The sequence below is a fragment of the Scyliorhinus canicula genome, chromosome 4 (assembly GCF_902713615.1).
Source record: "Scyliorhinus canicula chromosome 4, sScyCan1.1, whole genome shotgun sequence".
Lineage (NCBI taxonomy): Eukaryota > Metazoa > Chordata > Chondrichthyes > Carcharhiniformes > Scyliorhinidae > Scyliorhinus > Scyliorhinus canicula.
Window position 1 is genome coordinate 183,181,612 of NC_052149.1, and position 25,793 is coordinate 183,207,404.

Genomic DNA, 25,793 nt, shown 5'->3' on the forward strand with positions numbered 1-25,793 from the left:
GGCCAGGAGAAGCCCCTTGAGCCTGATAAGAGTGTTAGTTGACTGCGTCAACAATGAAGTCTTTACTCTGAAAGGGGCTGTATGCAAAAAGGATTTCAGCAGTGCCTGGTGCATCTGTTATTTGTGTGAACTAGGCTCTGCTAACCGCTGCTTCATCTGCTGTGGAGCTGTGAGGTGTCCCTACACCTGATGGAGGTTAACCATGGCCACACCCATCTCTTTGAATGGAGTGCTGATTCCAATATGAGATGTTGATACAACCCCCAGTTGACCAGACAACTCCCCCCCCCCCTGAAATTCAGAAAACATTTGTAAAGTCACTTACCTTCTTGTTCCCCCTCAATGTCTATTTTGCCAGTAACTTGTTTTTAAATGCTTGCACCAAATCATGCCTCAGCGACTCCCGTCTCAGCAGGTAGTGGAGGCGGGAGCATCACAGGAGCCTGTTGTTTCGAGCTTCCAAACCGATAATTGCATTCAAATGAATGCAGATGAGCATTTTGCATGTTCCTACCGGTGCAGGTCAGGCTCAGTCATGGCCGGTGGGGCGGTGGGAGACTCGCAACAGGTTTGACGCCTGGCGCGAATCCCATTTTGGCTCGAGGCGCCATTCAGCGGGCCATTTGGATTCCCTCTGCGGGTGGGAGGTCCCAGAGCATCCTAGCTTGCCATTTATTGGGAAAACTCTGCCCAAGGAGGAAAATCCCCCATAATGGCAATGTGTCAGTTCCAGACACAAAAATGCACAATGTGCAAAATTGCCCATCATTGTTGTGTGGGGTAAAAAAAAAGTCTTATGTTATGAAGTTCTCCAAATGTTGTTGATCCAGGCGAGATCCAAATTATTACAAATGCAGGTGAAGGGAGATGACTGGCTCTGTGTCTTTATTCAAACCTCTCTCTCTGCTGTTAGAAACAAGGTTTAATCTAACAAGGTTCCCTTTCCCTTGGATACCTTTTACAGGATCAATGGGTGCGATTTAATGGAGAGGAATCTCATGAGATTCAAGATGCTCGGAACGCCTCACGAAATCTAATGAGATCACCCCCATGCACGGGGTTACGGGTATAGGGTGGATACGTGGGTTTGAGTAGGGTGATCATGGCTCGGCACAACATCGAGGGCTGAAGGGCCTGTTCTGTGCTGTACTGTTCTATGTTCTATGAGGGGGGGGGGTCAGGGCTGACATGTGGTGCAGGGGGTTTGGGCCTTGGATGATCTTTACCATTGTGGCCCTGTGTGGTGGACCTCGCAGTGGGCCAAGGGGACAGTGGTTGCCCCCTTGGCCCACCATGAGGTACACCATACCAGGGCCATGATTGTAGAGACTGCAAGTGAATCATGCCGACATGATTCCTGTTCCCAGGGACTGGAGAATCACGGGAGTGTGGAGCATACGGCACCGGGCTCACTAAATAGATGGAAATAGGTCATTAAGATGCATTTGCATTTATTTACATGCTGGCATGCAACATGGAACTCATTCACCTTGCCAGCATAGGGTCAGATCATGGCGGCCGCCACCGATCTCGATTTTGCCGCGACGCCTGATTCTCCGTCCCATCGGGGAACGCATTCCTGGCATCCCAGGAGAATCCAGCCTGTAATTCCTGAAAGCTACAGATCACAGTTGCTATGTTATCACCATGATCAATACTTGGGAATCAGTTTAGCAAAGAGCCTCGCAAGAAGATATCTTTGGTAACCAAGATTAGATAAGGACATTGCAGACACGGTGAAACAGTGTAGGGCAATTCAAACAGAAGAGAAGGTACCATCAGTACCTTTGCAACCATGGAAATGTTAGCGTGTGACCAAGGTTGCACTGAGATTTTGAAGAATTTAAAGAACAACATTTTTTCCATTGCGATCGATAACCATTTAAAATGGGTTGAGGGGTTTCCAGTGAAGCGAAGAACAGCTAACAAAACTCTTGATAATTTGAATAGCTTGTTTGTGGTTATCGGTTCCCAGAGGAAACAGAGTGCAGTTTTGCTCAGAAGAAATTGCAAAATTCATGAGAATGAACAGGAGAAAATATTAGAGCAGTGGATGGCAACTGTAGCCCATTAGGGTGTGAGTGCGGCCGTGAGACATTTTGTTGACAATTGCTTCTGTGCAGAGTTGCTACATTTCACTGGTTTCCATCCATGGAATTGGGTATTTTTCGTACCGTATGAAAAATAATACTTATTATTGTCACAAGTAGACTTACATTAACATTGCAATGAAGTTACTGTGAAAATCCCCTAGACGCTACACTCCAGCATCTGTTCGGGAACGCAGAGGGGGAATTCAGCATGTCTAATTCACCTAACAGCACATGTTTTGGGACTTGTGGGAGGAAACCGGAGCACCCGGAGGAAACCCACGGAGATAAAGGGAGAAAATGCAAACTCCGCACAGACAGTGACGCAAGCGGGAATTGAACCCGGGACCCTGATGCTGTGAAGCAACACTGCTAACCACTGTGCTACCGGACTGAAGTGATATGCATGTAAAGCCATAGCACATGTAGTGAGGTGCATGCTAATTGCTCACAACATTGACTGTGAGAGCCCTGTGCTCCCTCTGCGTCCAATCAAGCGTAAATATTTATTTTATCCCTTGAAGCTGATGTCGTCTTAATACATGAATGATAAAATATTTCCTATAAGTGATTGTGAAATACTTGGAATGTATAAAATGTATTCAATGTTATTTAAGGGTCATAGTTAGTGAATTGCCGAATTCAATCTTGCAGCTCACTGAGATGAAGGAGGGCCGCTTACCAAACCTAAGTTGCCCATCACTGCACTCGAGTTCCACTTGACCAGCCTGTTTCAAATGGAGCAGCAGTCTACACTGTTAACACGTATTGTTAAGCATGCTCTTGTTAACAAATTACTAGATAAGAAACATCTAGGAAGAAACATCATTGGCTGGATTCTCTGCTGTCGGGATTCTCCATTGCGCCAATATCGCACCCACGCCCGGGGTTTTCCTGACACATAGAACATAGAACAGTACAGCACAGAACAGGCCCTTCGGCCCTCGATGTTGTGCCAAACAATGATCACCCCACTTAAACCCACGTAACCCGTATACCCGTAACCCAACAATCCCCCCATTAACCTTACACTACGGGCAATTTAGCATGGCCAATCCACCTAACCCGCACATCTTTGGACTGTGGGAGGAAACCGGAGCACCCGGAGGAAACCCACGCGCACACGGGGAGGACGTGCAGACTCCACACAGACAGTGACCCAGCTGGGAATCGAACCTGGGACCCTAGAGCTGTGAAGCATTGATGCTAACCACCATGCTACCGTGAGGCCCTTCATGCCTCTTGTTCTTCAAGCCCCTTCATGGGGCTACCCAAAAAGGGAAACCCCATTGGCCGACGGGGGCATGTTGGTGCGGCGGGATGGAGAATCACCAAAGTGATGCACATCACCAAAAATCTATCCTGGTCCACTCATGTCGACGCTATCACCAAGAAAGCACAACAGTGCCTTTACTTCCTCAGGAAACTAAGGAAATTCGGCATGTCCGCATTAACCCTTACCAACTTTTACAGATGCACTATAGAAAGCATCCTATCGGGCTGCATCACAGTCTGGTATGGCAACTGCTCGGCCCAGGACCGCAAGGAACTTCAGAGAGTCGTGAATACCGCCCAGTCCATCACACGAACCTGCCTCCCATCCATTGATTCCATCTACACCTCCCGCTGCTGGGGAAAAGCAGGCAGCATAATCAAGGATCCCTCCCACCCGGCTTACTCACTTTTCCAACTTCTTCCATCGGGCAGGAGATTCAGAAGTCTGAGAACACGGACGAACAGGCTCAAAAACAGCTTCTTCCCCACTGTCACCAGACTCCTAAATGACCCTCTTATTGACTGACCTCATTAACACTACACCCTGTATGCTTCATCCGATGCCAATGCTTATGTAGTACATTGTATATATTGTGTTGCCCTATTATGTATTCTCATGTATTTTCTTGAATTCTGTTTAATTCCCTTTTCTTCCCATGTACTGAATGATCTGTTGAGCTGCTTGCAGAAAAATACTTTTCACTGTACCTCGGTACACGTGACAATAAACAAATCCAATCCAATCCAATCTAATCCTGTCCTAGATGTCATTGAATCAAAAACTGGAATTCTTTTGCTTATTTACCATAAAACACCTCACACTATTCTTCTTCTTGGGCAGTCCCTCGTGTTCGAGGATGACTTGCTTTCACACTAAAAATACTCAGATGATTGAGGAGTTCAATGCATAACCAACAGTATCTGTCATAAAATCATAGAATCCCAACAGTGCTGAAGGAGGCCATTCAGCCCATTGAGTCTTCACTGATCATTCGAAAGACCTCCCTACACAGGCCCAATTCTTGTCCTATCCCTGTAACTCCACCTAACCTTTGAACACTTACAGGCAATTTAGCATGGCGAATCCACCTGACCTGCACATGTTGGGACTGTGGGAGGAAACTGGAGCAACCGGACAAAACCCTCGCAGACACGGGGAGAATGTGCAAATTCCGCACAGTCACCTGAGGTTGGAATTGAACCTGAGTCCTTGGAGCTGTGAGGCAGCAGTGCTAACCACTGGTGCCACCATCATGGGTGGGGCAAATTGTGGTTGGAGGAGTGGGTGGGCGGGGTGCCCACATGGCCAAGCGTTCCTTTCATTGTCGATACTTGGCTTCAGCATGCTCTCGGTGATGGAACTCAAGATGTTCAGTTTATTCCCAGATCCCTTTTCTCCACTTCGGGTGGTTTTGGGTCAGGGATTCCCAGATCTTATTGGGGATTTTTTTGTTTACAATAGAACATGTCACACTATTACCAGCATAGCGCCAACTGAATTGTTTCTTGGTAGACATATTGGAATGAGGTTTCCATTTCTGAAGCCTCATTTGGCACTGTCAACAGAAGGGAATCAGTCCAGACAGAATGAGAGTCATTATAGGGGTAGAATTAGAGAAAGGAGTCTGAACTAGAAGGTTAAATGAAAGATCATCATCAGAAGTGGTTGAAGTGGCTACCAGGAAGAGTTATGAAAATATGCGGTCCTTACACATATTTGATCAAGATGTTTGGTAGTGGAAAGCTTATGTTATGCATACATATCATGTTCTACTGTCAGAGTTCTTGAACAAGAGGGAAATTGGGAGGGATCAAATGAGTCTGATGCATTGAATAACTGGGGTACCAATCAAGCAAGTTGCTTTGTCAACACCAACAAGGACAAATGGTGGTTGGTTGGCAGCCCTTTCATAAACATTCAATCCCTCCACTACCGACTAACAGTGGCAGCAATGTGCACCATCTACAAGATGCACTGCAGGAACCCACCAAGGTTCCTGAGGCAGCACCTTCCAAACCCACAACTGCTGCCATCTAGAAGGACAAAGGCAGCGGATACCTGGGAACACTACCACCTGAAGGTTCCCCCTCAAGTAACTCATCATCCTGACTTGGGAATATATCGCCGTTCCTTCAGAGTTGCTGGGTCAAAATCCTAGAACTCCCTTCCTAACGCTGTGGCTGTGCATACTACCATGAACTGCAGTGGTTCAAGCAAGCAGCTCACCATCGCCTTCTCAAGGTCATGGGATGGGTAGTAAATGGTAGCTTAGCCAGCAACAGCAATATTCAGTCAATGAAATAAAAAAATATTGATTTGAGTGGCGTACCATTAGTTCCTCCAACAATAGTGATGTCTGGAGCTAGTTTCAGGTCAGAGTCAAACTCAGACATATATGTCTACTATAGTTGAAAGTTTACTTAAGTTTAGTTGAAGGTCAAGTGAAAATTCATCTTTGTTGGAGAAAACTTCTCATCCAGCTCAGACCCACAGGGTCAAGGTCTTTCCCCAAATTCCATGGGCGGGGCTCTCCGTCTGGAAATCTGGTGCGGCGCGCCACCGGGCTTCTCCGTCTCGTCAGTCAGCCAATGGGGTTTCCCATTCTGTGCAGCCCCATGCTGTCGGGAAATCCCCAGGCTATCGGTGCAATGGAGGATCCTTACAGTGGAGAATCCAGCCCAATATATTTGGGTCAAGACAAGAGTATAACAGGAGTACTGTTAAGAGTAGCAAACCAGTGGTTAAATTAAATTTGTAAATAAATGAAAAACAAGAAACTTATATAAATTTTAGATTTTGAACATAGTGGAACTTTTTCATTAAAGAGGGGGGTGTTCAATAGCTCCCTCTTGTGGTTATTTGTATATATGTGTATATAAAATCAAACTGGAATAAACTGGTTTGGTGGAGTATTCAAACTTTATGTATAGGCAGCAGTGCTCCTGGCCTGCAAATATATCACAATGAGAGAGTTATAAATAAATACACGTGGAGGCTATTCGTAATGTTGATGAGATATCAAAAATCCTCAATTGTGTGACAAATGGATCATTAGCCCATTGTGCCGACATTGGGCACATGAATAAGTTATCACATGACAGAATCTGCCTTGTGAGGGGAAATATCTTATTAATCCATAAGGGCAACTCAGTGGATCAGTCTGCGATACAAGGATGATAGAAAAATAGCACTTTGCCCAGCAAAAGAAAGGAACCTGCTGAGAAAATCCTCCACAGGCAGAGAAGTGGAGGTCAATTTGTTTTACCTTGCGGGCAGCACGGTAGCATTGTGGATAGCACAATCGCTTCACAGCTCCAGGGTCCCAGGTTCGATTCCGGCTTGGGTCACTGTCTGTGTGGAGTCTGCACATCCTCCCTGTGTGTGCGTGGGTTTCCTCCGGGTCCTCCGGTTTCCTCCCACAGTCCAAAGATGTGCAGGTTAGGTGGATTGGCCATGATAAATTGCCCTTAGTGTCCAAAATTGCCCTTAGTGTTGGGTGGGGTTACTGGGTTATGGGGATAGGGTGGAGGTGTTAACCTTGGGTAGGGTGCTCTTTCTAGGAGCCGGTGCAGACTCGATGGGCCAAATGGCCTCCTTCTGCACTGTAAATTCTATGATTCTATGATTCTATGATTATATTTTTTACCACAAGGATCAACAAACTTTGATGGGACGAGCCATAAATCTGCTATTTCTTGGAGTGAACCATTATGAATTCATCACCAGAAACTTGCGAACTTCATTCTTTTCTTCAGGAAATCAAATGAGAATTCTCAGATCTTCAACGTTTCCAACCACCATCTTGAAGGATATTTCTTAAACTTCTAAAGACATTGGTGCATGCTCATTTTCTTTTCCTGTCATCACCTTTTCTTGTGTGACAGAGTGAGTGGGTGCTGATGTGATTTTACATTTCAGGTGTCAAGAAAATAAACATTTATTCCTTCTTTTGAATTTAACCCTCTGAGAAAAGTTGGTTTATGACTGTTCTCGTAAACCACAACATTAAAGAGGTTAAATAACTTCCTTAAAAAATGTCTTATTGAGGTCAATGGATAAGTGGAAAATCAGGAAATTATTCCACGTCTCTTCCCTGTCCAGAACAGTATTTTAATGTTTATTTTCTGTTTATTACCTTATTTCCCCTTTCTTTTATTTTTGCTGTTACATTTTTGATTCATGGATGAGTTGTGGGCATATGTTTTTAAGGCAGCCTCTGCCTTTAATTCAAAAAAGGGGCAGCATGGTGGCGCAGTGGGAGCACTGCAGTCTCACGGCGCCTAGGTCCCAGGTTCGTCCCGGCTCTGGGTCACTGTCCGTGTGGAGTTTACACATTCTCCCTGTGTTTGCGTGGGTTTCGCCCCCACAACCCAAAGATGTGCAAGGTAGGTGGATTGAACATGCTAAATTGTCCCTTATTTGGAAAAAATTAATTGGATACTCTAAATTAAAAAGAAAAGATTTATGTCAACCCAAACACAATGCTCAAGTATATTTTGGAGAAAAACCGGTCCCTTATGCTTTGCACCATGAAGTGAAAGCTGAACGTAAATGCCTGGAAGAGCTAGAAATCACCACACCCAGGGGTACCCCCATTGTTCCTGCATTAAAGCTGGAACACTCCAGCTCCAAAAGAAAAATTCAAACAGAAGGATCCAAAAGGCTGTGCTGATTTAAACTGGTGTTTGCAGATGGTCAGGCACCAATGACAGAGATTGGCTGGCATCAGTGCACTCGGTTTGATTAATTTAGCTGGTGGCCAATGAATTAGAACATAGAACATAGAACAGTACAGCACAGAACAGGCCCTTCGGCCCTCGATGTTGTGCCGAACAATGATCACCCCACTTAAACCCACGTAACCCGTATACCCGTAACCCAACAATCCCCCCCATTAACCTTACACTACGGGCAATTTAGCATGGCCAATCCACCTAAGCTGCACATCTTTGGACTGTGGGAGGAAACCGGAGCACCCGGAGGAAACCCACGCGCACACGGGGAGGACATGCAGACTCCACACAGATAGTGACCCAGCCGGGAATCGAACCTGGGACCCTGGAGCTGTGAAGCATTGATGCTAACCACCATGCTACCGTGAGGCCAGTTCCCAAAAGGCTGCGCTCTGCCCGGTAAACAGGTGGGGGTGGTACCAACTGAAATGTTTCAGAGCTTCAAGTGTTGAGTTTTTGGTTTCAGTTTGATTCCTGGCTTCTCTGAGGAAGGATTGCTGTCCCCCCTCTCCATTTTTCACTAGAAAGGCTTTGTTTCTGAACTGGCAGGGAGCCTGGATGAATCTACGTATAGAAGAACCATTACAGGCTGTGCCAGCAGAGTCCAGAACTGACCAACTCTCTCAGCAGAAAAGTCAGATGTAAACTGACTAACTCTCTTTCCAGAAATGGCAGAGGGTTGGAAAAAAACATGAACTGAAAGTAGAGTTTGATGTGAAGCAAAGGGGCCTCTTCAGGAAAATACAGTTACAAACTACATAGAAGATCATTACAGGCTGCAAACCAAGGACTTTGATCAACCAGCGTGCTATGAGGAAAGCATGCGAAGGAACCACCGAATGAAGCAAAGGCTCTTTATCTTTTGACCTTCACCCTTATTATTTTCACCTCCCCTCTGTGTTTGTCTGTCTTGTGTGTGTAGGTAGAGGGTTATGATGTGGAGGTGCCGGTGTTGCACTGGGGTGAACACAGTAAGATGTCTTACAACACCAGGTTAAAGTCCAACAGGTTTGTTTCAAATCACTAGCTTTCGGAGCACTGCTCCTTCCTCGGGTGAATGAAGAGATAGGTTTCAGAAACATATATAATGACAAAGTCAAAGATGCAAGACAATACCCTCTAGAAATGATCCCGAGCATTTTATTTGCTTTTCTTTGTCCTTATTGCCTGCAATGCTACCTCTAGTGATTTATTTCTCAATGTTTCTTCAGATCCTGAAGACTTCAAGAACCTTTGCTCCTCTATGTTATTTTGACACTTATTTTCCAAAGAGTGTGTGATTCTTATTCCTCCTCCCAAAATGTATACCTCCCACCTTACATTTATCTATTTTGAATTTAATTTATCCGTCACGTGCCCATTCTGCAAATGTATTAACGTCAGTCATCTTGCATTTTAATGCAGTGCCTCTCCATGTTAAATATGCCTCCCAATTTGATGTCATTTCACATTTTGAAATTATACTTCTGATTTATGAGGACAAATTGCTTATGTAAATGATAAACAGCAGCAGTGGTCATTGTGGAAAGCCACTTTCCATTGTTTGTCAAACTGAGTAACTACCTTTAACTCCTACTCTTTGCATTCTGTTTTGTTGACAACTTGCTATCTCCTGCTTATTTGTCCGCAGGCTCCATATGTTCTGGCCTTAGTAGTCAGTCCACTAGTAGCATCCTATTGAAGGTTTTGTTTGGAAATCCAAATGTATTATGTCTACTGCATTATCCTTATCCTACCTTATCTATGACTTCTTCAAAGAATTCATTAAAGGTAGTCAAGCATGACCTTCCATTTTGGATGTCTGCGCTGACTACTTTTTATTGCATTTTCAGTTTCCTGATATTTTTCCATTACATATCTGATGAAAGATTCCATTATCATTCCTTCCACTGACATGAACTTAATTGGTCTGTGTTTCCACTATCTCTTAGGAATATGACTCACAAGGAAAGACTGAAGAGATGGGATATTCAGCTCAGAAAGGAAATGCCCAAGAAGTAATTGTTAGTAGGTAAGTACACTTCTTAAGTGTATAGAAACGGTGATTCCAAATATTACTATCAATTAAACTGAGAGTAGAGCTAGGGGACGCAGCTTCTAACAAATGTATGGTAATTTTTGCTCTGATGTTAGGAAGATCATCTTCATTCAAAAAGCATCAACAAACATGTGGCATAATCTTCCAGAGTCAAAATCCCTGGAATCGTTTAAGAAACATGGATGTGCCCCAATTGGCTTTCTTTATCCATAATTATCTTGTGAGGCCCTTAGTGGGATTAATGCTATCAAAGAAATTAGCAAAGCACCAGCTCCAGATAAAAGCTGGGTGCAAAAGTCGCACATCATCTACTGGGTATCAATGAGAACCTCCTCAAACATATTTGCATATTGATCAGATGATACTTGGAAGTGGCAGATGTACTTATCATAGTGCATTCATAATATGTAGCTGATCATTGTTACTGTGCCTAACCTAGTAACAGCAGTGTACATCTTGCTGCACTGTATTATTCTCTGTGGGGTCACATACTTGGCATCCGTGCAGTTGTCTGCATATGATGTCTGTCTGTAAGGCTTAGAAATGTCCTGCAGGAAAGAAAATCTGCAGTTCTTGCCCGATCTGGCCCAAATGTGACTTAAGGCATACAGAAATATGGTTGACTGTCAACCACTTTCATAAATGGTCCATCAAGCCATTCAGTTGTTTTAAAATCAGCTTAGAAAAGTTGCAAAAGAATGACATCTGGCATCACCCGAGGCGCGATAAACAGATGTGGCGAAGCAAAGCAAAAGAAAGCAATGAACTTCACCAACAGGCCCTGCTGACCATCTTCGAGGATGTGGAAATGAACAACTACTGGGAATATGAGGGGAAGGATTGCCCTCAAAGCGATCCAGGCAGTGAAGGAGGTAGTGGTGGCAGTGGTCCTGATGTGTGGGCCAGGCACCACAGTCAGAAGAAATTCAATGGTCTGAACAGGATAGCCAAGGTGAAAAATTTAACACATTCTTCAATGGAAACAAATCAACATACTGCAGATTTTTCTTGCCTTTAAATCACTGCCCATTTGCCTGTACATTTTCTGTTTCTCCTTCATATTGTTTTGATACTTCAGGTGGCCTCTCACATAGCAACTGCCAATTAAATGTTGGCCTTCTCATGTCAGAACTCAGATGGGGGTGCAGGGGATGGGCAGGCACTGCCAAAATGTGTTGTTTTACTCATTGTAACACCCAGCAGGTAATTTGTGATTTCCCTGAATTTCGGTCACTGTGGGAGACAAGCTTTTAAAAATGTTTTCTTTTTCGCATTTTGGCAGATTTATTCATCTTCAGATAATTAGAAGCACAACAGTTTTCACAGAATTTTCCCTGGTATTTTCAGTCAAATAGGCTCAACACTTTGCAGATGGTCAGTATAGCCATACTGGTATTTTGCATTGATCCTGGGATTCTGGCTGTATCTGCTCACCCTCCTTCACCAGCTCCTCCGGAGGTCTCCAGCTGACAGACTTTGCAATAGATGGCAGCTTCTTAACATGTTCTGGTAGGAAGGGATCCACCTCTTCAAGTTGATGCTTCCCATCAAGTTTAATCCAACCATATTTTAATCGTATGGCTGTGATTGATGGTTCCTGTCCTGTCACTCAATCTCCAATCCAGTGCTTTGTGGATGACGGGTTTGTATTGAGTCAAACAGAAGTTGGTTCCTACATTTGCAATGACTGCAATGTCCCCTTGGAAAACAGAAACCAAATAGCAGGATCTCCAAGCACGCTGGCAGGCTGCAACTGCACCATCAGCACATCGGCTTCTGAGAACCTCTTCTAGCCTATCCGGGGTCGGGTTCTGAATTGCTGCTTAGGTTCAGATTGAGTAATGCTGCGTCTTCAGACAGGCTGGCCTCTTTGTCTTGAAGTTTTTGAGGTGTCTTCTCATTTTTGACAACTGAATTGAAAAACAAGGATAAGGGATTAGCTATAAGCATGAAGAGAGTGTAAAGGTAAAAGTGGCTGGCATGAGCAAGTGCAATTTGTCATGCGGAGTGTGTAGAGTAAGATAGAAGTAAGAAAGAAAAAGAGGACGAGGTATGAAAAAATCCTGTGTGATGTGCCCTTTCGTGTTGTCACTCACTAAGTCCTACCTGCCCATTGATGTGTTCCGTGATCTTGTCTCGCAATTATTCGACAGAACTGCGAGTGACTTAACTAGAATGTTGATTTATTGATGTATACATGGTAAGGTAACAATCAGAATGCTATATAGACCAAGTTATCATTGAGTTACATGAGACTCTCCTGGAACTACCCTAATGTGCTACTGTCCTAGTGTAAACCTCACAACCTTCTGCCGATAACAGGATGTCACATGACTGATTTCTGACTCCACCTCCTGGTGGAAGATCACACTGCTGAGTACATGTAATATTATCCACAGGCATATCACCACACCCATAACTTCCAGCATATTTTCTTCCAAGGTGAGAGACTATGTGTGCAGCATCCTTCAATGACAGCCTCCTGAAACAGGTGCTGCATGACATTCTGCTGCAAGAAGGATGGACCACCTGCTCCACCCTTCAGAGAATACATCTTCTAATATTGACATGGGGAGTACACACTGAGTTAAATTAAATGAACAAAGTTTTTATTTACAGCACAATATATACAAAGCCCAGCAGATCCCCACCGAGCTCCTCTTTGGTCGGCGCCTTTCTGGCTGACTCTTTATATAGAGGTCAATAGAGATTCTCCACCCCTAGCGGGAGAATTCATACTCCGTAGGGCCACAGAGAAGATAATCATTCTCATCCCGCAGGCCCCGTTCAGGTTATTACACACCTGTTAAATAGTATGAGCAGCAGTTTCTGGAGCGGTGCAATGCTGTGTGTGTGAAGCTTACAAGAACTGGACATGTGACACGCAGGGTGACTTAAATAGATGGGATGCAGAATTTTGGGTTGAGATGCAAAGATAAAGTCAGCGGTGATGTTGTGACATGTCGAGCCTCACAGCAGCCTGTTCTGGGTTTTTACTTGTGATACATGTGCATGCCATGAATTCCGTTAATTGTTTTTTTTTAAATAAATTCAGAGTGCCCAATTCATTTTTTCCAGTTAAGGGACAATTAAGAGTGGCCAATCCACCTACCCTGCACATCTTTGGCTTGTCGGGGCGAAACCCACGCAACACGGGGAGAATGTGAAAACTCCACACGGACCGTGACCCAGACCCAGGATCGAACCTGAGAACCCGGCGCCATGAGACAGCAGTGCTAACCACTGTGCCACCATGCTGCCCGCCGTCAATTAGAAGCATTTTTTAATTACGTCCTACATTTAAGATAAAATTAGGATAAAATTATAAAATAAAGGTAGCATGCACCATTTGGTTGTGTGAAATTGTGTGTGACGTCAAAGGTTTACCTCTACGGCACAAGGGAGGAGAATAGGAGAATGGCACATTGCACGGGAGCCCGGGGCAGATAAGGGTAAGAGGTTAGGGACGCAAGGGTGTGATGGCGGGGGTTGGGTTTGGGTGCATCGAGAATTACAGTTATTGCACCATTGTACAAAATAAGTGCATAAAGATGATCCAGTAATAAATAAAACCAGAAAATTCTGGAAAATACACAATAGGTCAGTCAGTACCTGTCGAGAGAGAAAACAGAGTTATTGGGTGAGATTCTCTGGTCTCCCCGAGGCATGCTTTTCAGTGGCAGGAGGCAGCCCGCCATTGGCCAGTGGTGGGACCTTCTGATCCTGCCAATGTCAATGGGATTTCCTATTGAATTCATCCCATGCCAGCAGGAAACCTGCGGCGCAGGTGCGACATAGGCAGGGCCGAAATATCCTGCCAACAAGAACTGCTGGAAAATGTTACCCATCATTTCATTATTTAAAGAAGCCAAAAACAGCTTTGTGGAATGAGTGGACATGTAGCAGATTAAATTTAATGCAGCAAGGTAAGTTTAGGTCGAAGAATGTAAATAAAGAGAACAATTCTAAAAGGGTTGCAGGAACAAAGAGAACTGTGGGTTGATGAGCAAGAAATATTGAAAGTGGCAGGTTGAGAAAATGGTCAATAAGGCATACAACTGGGCTCTATATATAGAGGCATAGAGTACAAAAGCAAGGAAGCTAGAAAGAACCTTTATTAAACACTGATTAAGCCTTAGCTTGTGTATTGTGTTCAATTCTAGGCACCACGCTTCAGGAAGAATATGAAAGCTTTAGACAGATTGCAGGGAAGATTCATGAGAATAGTTTCAGGGATGAGTGACTTCAGTTGCATGGATAGATTGGCAAAGCTGGTGTTTTCTCCTTAGAAAAGAGATGGTTGGGAGGAGATTTGAAAGAGGTGTTCAAAATTATGAGGGCTCTAGACAGTGCAAAGAGAAACTATTCCCATTGGAAGATGGGTTGAGAACCAGAAGACATTGATTTCAACTGACTGGCAAACGAGCCAAAGACGACATGAGGATGAACTTTTTTATGCAGAGCATGGTTGCAGTCTGAGAACTATTCCCACAGGTTCCAAGCTGTGGCCACCTGCCGCTAAGTTACACCCCCTCTGCCAAGCGAGCAGTCCATCTGTGAGGTGGGAGTCCATAGTGATTCATTTAAATGAGGCCCTGTTTTATGATTGTGGGGAGGCATGGTGGTACAGTGGTTAGCACTGTTGCTTCACAGCGCCAGGGACCTGGGTTCGATTTCTGGCTTGGGTCATTGTCTGTGTGGAGTCTGCACGTTCTCCCCGCGTCTGCGTTGGTTTCCTTCGGGTGCTCCGGTTTCCTCCCACAGTCCAAAGATGTGCGGGTTAGGTGGATTGATCACACTAAAATTGCCGCGTATTATCCAAAATGTAGGTGGGGTTGTTGGGTTACGGGCATTGGGTGGAGGTGTGGACTATGGTAGGGTGGTCTTTCAGGGGCTAGTGTAGACTCGATGGGCTGAATGGCCTCCTGCTGCTCTGTAAATTCTACGATCCTATGATTGAAAAGTCCTGCACTTTCTCAGCCTTTCCACGATCTTTGTCCACGGCCCTGTTTCCTCAACAACTTTCACCTCCCCTTTAATATCAGGGTGAGTCATTTAGTCACCTGCTGCACATAATACTTCTGTGTTTCACTTTACACCTATATTGAGCCAACATCATTCCAGAACACAGATCATTTTAGCCCGGGTGTGGAGCCTTTATAATGATCTAAATGCATTCAGAAACAAGGATCAATAATGGGTGTAAAAGTGTGAGAAATTCCGGATGTGGCATAATTACATCTATTACACACTTGCATCCTAATTCGGTTGAAGCTTTATTTTGGGGCTGCAGGGTAGCATGGTGGTTAGCATAAATGCTTCACAGCTCCAGGGTCCCAGGTTCGATTCCCGGCTGGGTCACTGTCTGTGTGGAGTCTGCACGTCCTCCCACTGTGTGCGTGGGTTTCCTCCGGGTGCTCCGGTTTCCTCCCACAGTCCAAAGATGTGCGGGTTAGGTGGATTGGCCATGCTAAATTGCCCGTAGTGTCCTAATAAAAATGTAAGGTTTAAGGGGGGGGGTTGTTGGGTTACGGGTATAGGGTGGATATGTGGGTTTGAGTAGGGTGATCATGGCTCGGCACAACATTGAGGGCCGAAGGGCCTGTTCTGTGCTGTACTGTTCTATGTTCTATGTTCTATATCTCTAATGTTGTTTCTCAGCACAAATGAGCAAAAAATTTCACCTGTTATATCTCTATCTTTACACTGTGGAAATTCTATGTGACCAAAGCCCCTTCTACAAAATTTGTATCCTTTCTAAAGTCTGTGTCCAGAATTGAACACAGTATAGCAGCTGAGGGCTAACCAGGGATTTATTCAGGTTTACAGTAACTTCAAGTCTCTATTTGTAAAGCCAAGGCTCTCATTTAAGTTTTTAGATAATTTTATCACCTCACCTGATCGCCTTATCTGTGAAGCCCACAGATCATTCTATTCATCCAACATGTTACCATTTAGTCCATATTTCCTCTCCTAATTTTCTTTCCAAAATGCAGCACTTCCCATCTTGTGACATTAAATTTAATCTGTCATCTATCTGTCAGCTTCATCAATCTGCGTCCTCCTGAAGTCTGCTATGATGCTCCTCACTATTTATAACATTTCCAAGCTTTCTGTCATCTACAGATTTTAAAATTATGACCCCTAAACCCAAGTGCAGGTCATTGAGATACATCAACAAAGCAGTGATACTGATATTGGGCCTTGGGGAAAACTATTGTTTACATCCTTCCAGTCTGAAAAACAACTATCCACTATCAGTTTCTGCTTTCTGAATCTCAGCCAATTTCATAGCCATGTTACCCCTGGCTCTTTAACCCTAAAGGCTTCAAGCTGACACACAATTGTGGTACTTAATTAAACACATCCTGAAACTACATACATGCAGCATTACCCTCATCAACTCTTTCCAATATTTAACTGAAGAAGTCAATCAAATTAGTTAGACATAATTTGCTTTTAATAAAATCATATTGAATGTCAACCCAAATTCTTCTGAGTGACAATTACCTTTGCCTCATATTATTGTCTCTAGATGTTTTGGTATCACTGATGTTAACAAGAACAACGTTTATCTCTTTTCCGTTTTTTAAACAGGGGGTGTAAAACTTGAAAACCTCCAACCATCAGGCACCACACATATGTCCAAGGAAGTTTGCAAGATTGTGGTTAAAGTCTCTACTATTTTCATCCTTGCATTCTCAACAATTGAACACAACCAGGCTGGGTAACATTTCTAATTCGAGGTCAACCACCCTGTTATGTACATCCCTTTTATTTATTTGTCACATCCAACTTTTCTGCGACATCCTCCTTTATTCCAATATTGGCACTATCCTCTTGTGTACTGTGGAGACAAATTACTCATTTAGTACTTATCAGAGTCCTCTGTCTGTGCAAGAATATATCTGTGTGTCCAAAATCAGCCCCCCCCCCCCCCATTTTTCTTTAAAGCTGTTTGTAATAATGCACTTACAGAGACTTAATTAGCAACCACCAAAGGATTTATTTACAAGAATCTACAGGAGCAGCAGCATGTCTGCTGCTAGTTCTGGGATGCCTCCTGCTTAAGGGTGTTCTTTCCCCTGTGGTTATTCCCCACTCTGAATCGCAATTGGTCACCCAGGCCAGGTGACTCTTACTCTGTTGCCCTTACAGGGACAATTACCACAGTGCCATTCACCTATCATTCTAATGTATTTAAGCCCTTATTTCCCCCTTTTTGTAAACCTCATGAAGAAAGGAGAAATGGTGATTTGAATCTTGCGATCTCCTTTTGAATTAGCCTCACAATAAAATCCCATATGGCAATTAACATCTCTTGCTTCCAAGCCATTAAAATATTCCTGTCGCTGTTATTTTGTATGCTAGGCACTAGAGATTTTCTTCAAATAGAGAGCCAACACAAAATAGCAGTGTTCAACTTTTTGCCCTCGTGTCAAAAAGCCTTGCTGTCTCAAGAAATGCGGCAGATAAATTCAATTCTAGATCAGAACAAAAGGTTCTGGGAAAGCTCAGCATGTCAGGAAGCATCTGTGGAGAGGAATAGAGCAAGTGTTTGTATCTCAGTGGAGGGCATCCTGCAACCCTGTTGGCCACATGCGGCCCCTCACTATTTGTTGACCATTTGTTGACCATTTTGTTGAACATTGCCATGCACAGGGTTGTCAGATTTCACTGGCTTCCGCCCGCAAAGATTTTTTTCCTACCAGTGTGACTAAAGTGAAACTCACGTAAAGCAAGGGCACGTGAAGTGAGGTGCGTGCTGATTACACACAACACTGACTGTGAGAGCTGCGTGCACCCTCTGCGTCCAATCAAAACGTAAATATTTATTTCATTTTTACCATTTGAATTTGATAGTTCTATTAATACCTGGATGATTAACCATTTTATCAAACTCATTATGAAATATTTGATGTGTATTAAATATATTCAATCTTATTCGTGGGGTCATGGTTAGTGAGCATGTCCGATTTCAATCTTGTGGCTCATTGACATGACTGAGGACCACTGATGTGGCCCACCCACCAGCCTAGGTTGCCTATCATTGTTGTACCTCTTCGCAGGTGCCACCTGCTGCTGGCTTTTCCCAACATTTTTGTTATTACTTCAGATTTTCAGCATCCGCAGTATTTTGCTTTTGTATTAAATTAAATTTTAATTCTTGTCAACCAACAGAAACTGTGCAGTTAAAATGACCACATGACATACTGGAAAGTCACCTGCATTTTGCTGTTTCCAATTTAACAGATGCTTCTGGCCAGGCAGCTATAAGTTGCTCGTACAAAGTCAAAGGGATCTTTGATCATGAATGTTAACTGCTGTCTAATGGAATCATTGCGCTCTGATAATGATAATCAATGTATGAACAGTAAATAAATACAGACCAAAAGCGTCAATAAATTATTTTCCTATATTGGATATGAGTGTTACTGGCTGGGCCAGCATTTATTGATCACCTCTAATTGCCCTTGGGAAGGTGGCGGTGAACCTCCCTCTTGAACCGCTGAACTCCATGATGTGTAGGTATGCCCATACTACTGTGGGGAGGGCGTTCCAGGATTTTGACCCAGGGTCAGTAAAAGAACAGTGATGAGGTTGCACGGTGGCACAGTGGGTTAGCCCTGATGCCTCACGGCGCCGAGGTCCCAGGTTCGATCCTGGCTCTGGGTCACTGTCCGTGTGGCGTTTGCACATTCTCCCCATATTTGCGTGGGTTTCGCCCCCACAACCCAAATATGTGCAAGCTAGGTGTATTGGCCACGCTAAATTGCCCCTTCATTGGAAAAACAAATGAATTGGGTACTCTAAATTTATTTAAAAAAAGAAAAAGAACAGTGATATAGTTCCAACTAAAACATAGAATCTGTGTGTCACAATTAACTCTACATGTGGCCTCATGAAACTTCAACAGATCCTGTGAAGATCCTGCTAAATTTCACTCTGTAACACTATGTGGCCATACATGACCACACCCATACCCTTCCCCCTCCCGCCTCAACACATGCAAAATGAATTCAGGTGTATGCATATGCAACCAAGACTTGGCAGGCTGCAAACACATTCAACCTAATTTTATCCACATTGTCACTATTTTTATGTTTTGTATATTCCTTCAGATAGAGACATATTTTAAGCTTTCAAATTTTGTAGTTATGATATTATAATCACCAAATGTTTATTTTTCAGAGAAGTGATGGATCATTTTCAAATTGCTGCTCCAATTAAAATTTGAGTTCTCTAGCAGGGGTTTTAAGACCCCATTTACATTCGGCACCCTGTATCGTTATAGCTACAGTTTAAAATTAACAAGCTTGCAGCATTCTGTTCTTGTTAAACTTTATCATCTGTAAAGCTGGCGGTTATATTTTCAGAAATGTTCTGCCAGTCTTGCTTTAATTACTTTGGTGTATACTTTTACATGTTTAAATTACCTCAAATGTGACTTTAGCTCTCTGCTATCTCCTGGGTATCATTACCAACCAAGATAACTAGGAAAGCTTCTGATCGCATGCCCAGGGCACCGATCAAGAAACCTTCATGTTAATTACTCCAGTTACACTGCCTGTGTTTCTCAATCGGCCTCTTAAAAAAACTGGAGAAGTGAAAGGGGACCTTTGGCAAAAGACATGGACCTGGAAATTTAATTATATCTGAAAATGCACAGGCAAGTATTTGGGTGTTCCACATGCATCTATTCATGTGTTCTAATGCAGTACATTTCATTTGTATGTGGACATGATTAAAATGATTCAGGTGTGCAGTCTGCACTACCATCCTAGTCATTATCTCTATGACCCATTTGGGGGATGTAAAATTTGACATAGTTGATGCCAATTATAGGAAGCCAACACCAAGTAAATAGAGGCATTGTCTCGCAGAGAAAAGTACGAGATTGAAGGCAATAGTTGGAAGGGATCCAAATTGGTTCTCCAATGCTGTGTTGAAGACCTTAGTTCAGGCCGTGGAAAAGAACAGGGAGATCCTGTTAGCCTCAGGGTAGAAAGTCATCCAGGTCATGCATTCACCAGCAGTGGTAAAAGGTCACAGGCCAATAGCAAGAGTTTTGCTCCCGGGCATGGCTACTGTTCCAGAAGAAATTCAAAGACCTCGAGGCAGCAACACTGGTCTCTTAATCTTCGTTCATACCATCACCACCGCAGTCTCATTTCACACTGCAGTCCCCTATTTTCACACTTTTACAATTGCTGCAGTACAGTTCACTATGGGTGCAATTCAACCAAATGTCATTTTTGGCGAGTTTGACGGGGTGTTTCGCACTGGAATTTCGGATGACACCACACTGCTCTTCAACCACACGTGAGGCAAATGTTTCCACTTCGGAGACTAAGGGGCAAATTCTCTACCTGCGGGATTCTCCTTTCCACCGGTAGCACACTCCGGCCCGTGGGTTTCCCGGCGGCACGCGGTGGCTACAATGGGAAATCCCATTGGCCCGTGGCGGGAACGGAGAATCCCCCTTGCCAGCGATGGTGCTGGGAAGGCGGCAAATTTACCCCTAATTGTTGATGCCAGGACTGAATTGGGAGAGTTTCCCGTTCCCACTGGGGCATTAGTCTCGGATCTATTCAGAACATGCCCAGGCATCAGCACTCTGCCCACGTGGAACTAGTGCAATTCTAATTCCTGCCGGCATCATATACGCTGGGACCAGAATTGGTGCTGGAGAGTTTGACAAACTGGAGTTGTTTATAAGCATTCCAATTCATATCCGCGCTCATTCCAGCCAGAAATATGGCCCCGCTAGAGCTGCCCCTCGGTTTTACTGGCAATGAGCTGGACAGGATGCTGGATGTGGAGGAGGAGAGGTGGGGCACTTACCCAGGGTGGGCAGGAAGATACCACCCATCAACCTCAACCAGGCTTGGGCAGAGGTGGCAGAGGTGGTGAGTGCTGTGGCCCTTATTCGGCGGACATGTCTGCAATGCAGGAAGAAGGTGAACAACCTCCTTAGTTCAGCCTGGGTGAGTGACCACCTCTGTGTCCCTGCTATCGCACCAGTCTCCCAGCTCTCACCTCCTCTGACAAAACCCAACCAAAACCCACCCACCTGCACCCCCTTTGCGTCCCACCCTTCACCAAACTCCAAAATCTGCCAGGCGCACACAGGCAACCAGCTAAAGACAACCCGTGTAACCCACATCCAAGTGCCTCACAATGCCCATTATCAATCGCTCCAGGAAAAGGCGGCGCGTAACTGCTGGGAGTGGGAGAACACCGGGCGGGGCGAGTCAGATCTAAGGATCTTAACTGCCGCCGAGCAGAGAGCTGGCTGGAGATTGGGGAGAGAGGGCTATCTCCCAGGCAGAGGTCCGCATGGGTCATCCAAGTGAGCCGCTAATGCATAGAGACGTCCCTATGGGAGGTGAGTCATCATACTCCCCCACACTACCCCTACCCGAGATCTCACCATGTGTCTTGTCTTTTGTTCACCATCTGATGTACCCGCCCCGCCTACCCTACCCCCAGCCACCACGCCGGAACACCCCGGAGGATAGTGAGCTCTCGTCACTGCTGTCACCTGCACCCTACATCATCCCAGAGACTGTCATAAACTCATATCCAAACACCAAAACCTAGGATTGGCTTCCCCCCATGCAACTGGATCCTCGACTTCCTGACCCATAATTCACAATCAGTAAGGATAAACACCGACATCTCCTCCACGCCAATCCTCAAAACCGGGAACTGCAAATCTGCATAGTTAGCCCGCTACTATATTCCCTATATACACATGACTGTGGGCCAAAATTCAGCTCCAACTCCATCTACAAGTTTGCTGATGACATGACCGTAGCGGGTCAGATCTCAAACAACGATGAGTCAGAGTACGGAAGGAGATAGAGAACCTAGTGGCATGGTGCAACAACAACAATCTCTCCCTCAGTGTCATCAAAACTAAAGAGCTGGTCATCGACTTCAGGAAGTGAAGTGTCATATACACCCCTGTCTGCATCAAGGTGTAGATGGTTGATATCTTTAAATTCCTAGGGGTGCACACCACCAACAATCTGTCCTGGTTCACCCAAGTCGACGCTATAACCAAGAAAGCACAATAGCTATACTTTCTCAGGAAATTAAGGAAATTCGGCATGTCCATATTGACAGTTACCAACTTTTACAGGTGCAACATAGAAAGCATCCTCTCTGGCTGCATCACAGATGGTATAGCAACTGCTCGGCCCAAGACCGTCAGAAAATATAGTGTCATGTGAGAGTACCTTTAAGAAATGTGTGTTTATAAATGGGTGTGTATATAAATACCTGCAGTGAGAGTACCTTTAAGAAATGGGTGTTTATTACTGCAGTGATGTCAGTGAGTGAGTGGAGCTTGGCTGTCTGTCAGCTTTTTACTTTCGTTTTAGGCTGTATGCTGCAGGGTGTGTTTTAGTTTCGTTTTCAGAGTTGGATAGCTGCAGTCAAAGTCAGAAGGTGTATGAGTCTCTATCTCTCTAATCTAAAGACTGTAAATCGATCCTTTGTGATTTAAAACTAATAACTGCTCTCAGTAGTGACTTTAACCTGATGTACTTCTGTTTAAAGGTTTATTTTATGCCTTATGGATGTTAAAAGGACAGCTTAAGGATTACTTAATGTTGTATTCTTTGGGGGTTATATTTGAATTAATGATTGCTAAGATGTTCACTGTATGTTTTTAAAAGGTTAACTTGAGTTCATAGAATAAACATTATTTTGCTTTAAAAAATACTTTTCCATTTCTGCTGTATCACACCTGTAGAATGGGCCGTGTGCTCCCCATACCACAATCTATTAAAAGTTGTGGGTCAAGGGCAGCACGGTGGCGCAGTGGGTTAGCACTGCAGCCTCACGGTGCCGAGGTCCCAGGTTCGATCCCGGCTCTGGGTCACTGTCTGTGTGGAGTATGCACATTCTCCCCGTGTCTGCGTGGGTTTCACCCTAACCCCCACAACCCAAAGATGTGCAGGCTAGGTGGATTGGCCACGCTAAATTGCCTCTTAATTGGAAAAAATGAATTGGGTACTCTAAATTTTTTTTTTTAAGTTGTGGGTCAGGTGAACTCCATGATACACTTTGGGGTTCTCTAAACCCTGGTCCATAACAATAGAGAGTTGTGAATATAGCCCAGTCCATCACACAAACCCGATTGCCATCCATTGACTCTGACTACACATCCCGCTGCCTTGGGAAAGCGAGCAGCATAATCAACGGCCCCTCCCACCCGGGCTATTCTCTCTTCCAACTTCTTCTATTGGGCAGAAGATACAAAAATCTGAGAACACGCACCAACAGATTCAAAAACAGTTTCTTCCCCTCTGTTACCAGACTCCTGAATGGTCCACTTATGGACTGAACCAATTACTCCACACATCTTCTCTCATGTTGTAACACAATACTCCATATGCTTCACCCAGTGTCAATGCATTGACATTACGTATCTAGCGTATGTTCTAAGTTTTTCATGCATGGAACTATGGGCTATGGGGAGTTGGGACAGAGGAGAATGTGAGTGGTTATGGGGGTGTATGGCGAAGTGGGACAGAGAGGATGAGCTGCCGGTGGGCATGCCCCCTAGCTGGCGAACCTGTAGGTGATGAGATTGTCCTGCATGCGGCGGCCCTCGTGCACACGCATCCTGTGCCTGCTGTGGTTCGAGGCCATGGTACTCCTGGCCACCATCCATCGCTCCCTCATCCGTTGAGGCCTGAGTTCCTCCTCCTCCACCAGCATGTACCCCCTCTGCTGCGCGATATTGTGCAGTAGGCCACCACGCAGTAGGCCACCACGATGTGCGAGGTCCTACGAGGTCTATATTGGAGGGCCCCACCGCAGTGGTCCAGGCACCTGAAGCGCATATTGAGGACACTGATGTCGCTCAATGAGGCTCCTGATTGCTGCATGGGCGTCATTATACCGGTTCTCCGCGTGCAGGTTCTCCAGACAGGCATCATTAGCCACAACTGCAGCGGATAACCCTTGTCACCCAAGAGCCAATCCCTTACCGAGGGATCACCTCGAAGGCGATTGTGCCAGGATATGAGTCATGCATGTTGCCAAGGTAACGGGAGCAGATGTGCATTATGTGCGGCTGATGATCACACCAACACAGGGAGTGAAATCCTTTCCTCTTGATGAAGGGCAGCCCTTCATGAGCCAATGCGTGTAAGGGACATGTGTCCCATCTATCACCCCTGGACCTGGGAGATGCCAGCGATGGCAGCGAACCTTGATGCTTGGGCATCCTAGTGGGCTTGATCTAGACTGAGGTTTATGTAGTCCACTGCTCGGGTATATAGGGCATCCACAACGACGCGGATGTACATGTGTGGGGATGTCTGGGATATACCTGTCAGGTCCCCGCTTGGTGTCTGGAAAGACCCCAAAATAAAGAGGTTCAGGGAGACCATCACCTTGACTCCCATACCCTCCTCCATACCCCCATGGTTCCAGATGAGCCATTATATGGCACAGACGGTGCACGGTCTCTCTGGTTAGCCGGTCTTTGGTGGCACGTTCAGTCCGGCAGGTCCTCGAAGGACAGGAGCTGACAGTATAAATGTAGCCTGATGCGCTGCCTCCTTCGCACCTTCCCCTCAACCTGTTGAACGATGTCTCTCCAGCCTCACCAGCTGGCGCTGCCTGTCTCAGGCAGGCACCTCTTGTTCAGGGTCCTCCCTGTGCCTGCAGTATCAGTGCGTCCGCAAGGGCAGCTATGGCCACGTAGAATGCAAGTATTCATGGCTGCATTCCAAAATTAATTCACTGCAGTGGGGGAGAAGAGAAGGGTTGACATGTGAGCAAGATGAGTATTCCCTTACCCATCCTATTCCAACAGGCTGCCATGGCCTATGTCAGCAATGGTTCTGCGGCCCCTGTCCTGTTTCACCTATTGGGTTTACAGTTGGTGCCCACACTGGGTGGGCTGTGCATTATCCCGCCTGCAGGGTGACACCGGGTTGTGAGGCTGAGAGGGTCACAGTATGCCACCAACCACCTCCATGCTTCAGGGCTTGTAAGTGGGCAGGTCCTACGGATGGGGCTGGGCGAGGGAGTGGGCCATCTGCTGAGAACGTAGCAGCAGTGTCATGTGGATTCTGGGTGTGACACATGGGTTACGACAACCTGAACGGGGGCAGGATAGATGGGAGCAGGGATGCAGTGACGGGCAGGGCTTAGGGACAGCTGGTGGTCCTGCGGAGTGGGCTAAAGGCCTCTTCCCTAAGAGGGGCAGTATGGCAGGGAGGGTGCCAAATGCCACATTGCATGTGACCTTTGTCTGGGGTGTGGTCTTCTGTTCCTCTCCTTCCCCTGCAGTGGGGCTGAACTTTGCTGAGTGCACTGAGGAGTGGCAGCACCTGGTGTGCCATTGAGTGAGCTTGGCCACGCCCATCCCATTGATGGGTGAGCAGGGGCTTGAGGTTTTCCAGAGGGGCAACCTGAGTGGGTTCCCAAATGACCCGAGGCTCGGTGAATATTTATATCACACAGTGAGCAGTTGGCAAATTGAGCAGCCAGGAGGCTGTAACCTTTACCAAATGGTTATAGCAACTGCCACAGCAATGGTGGTCCATGCCCGGCCTCACTGGGCGAGATCCAGATCAGCATATTTAAGACAATAATCGCTGATTGTCACAATCGCTTATTAGGTACCT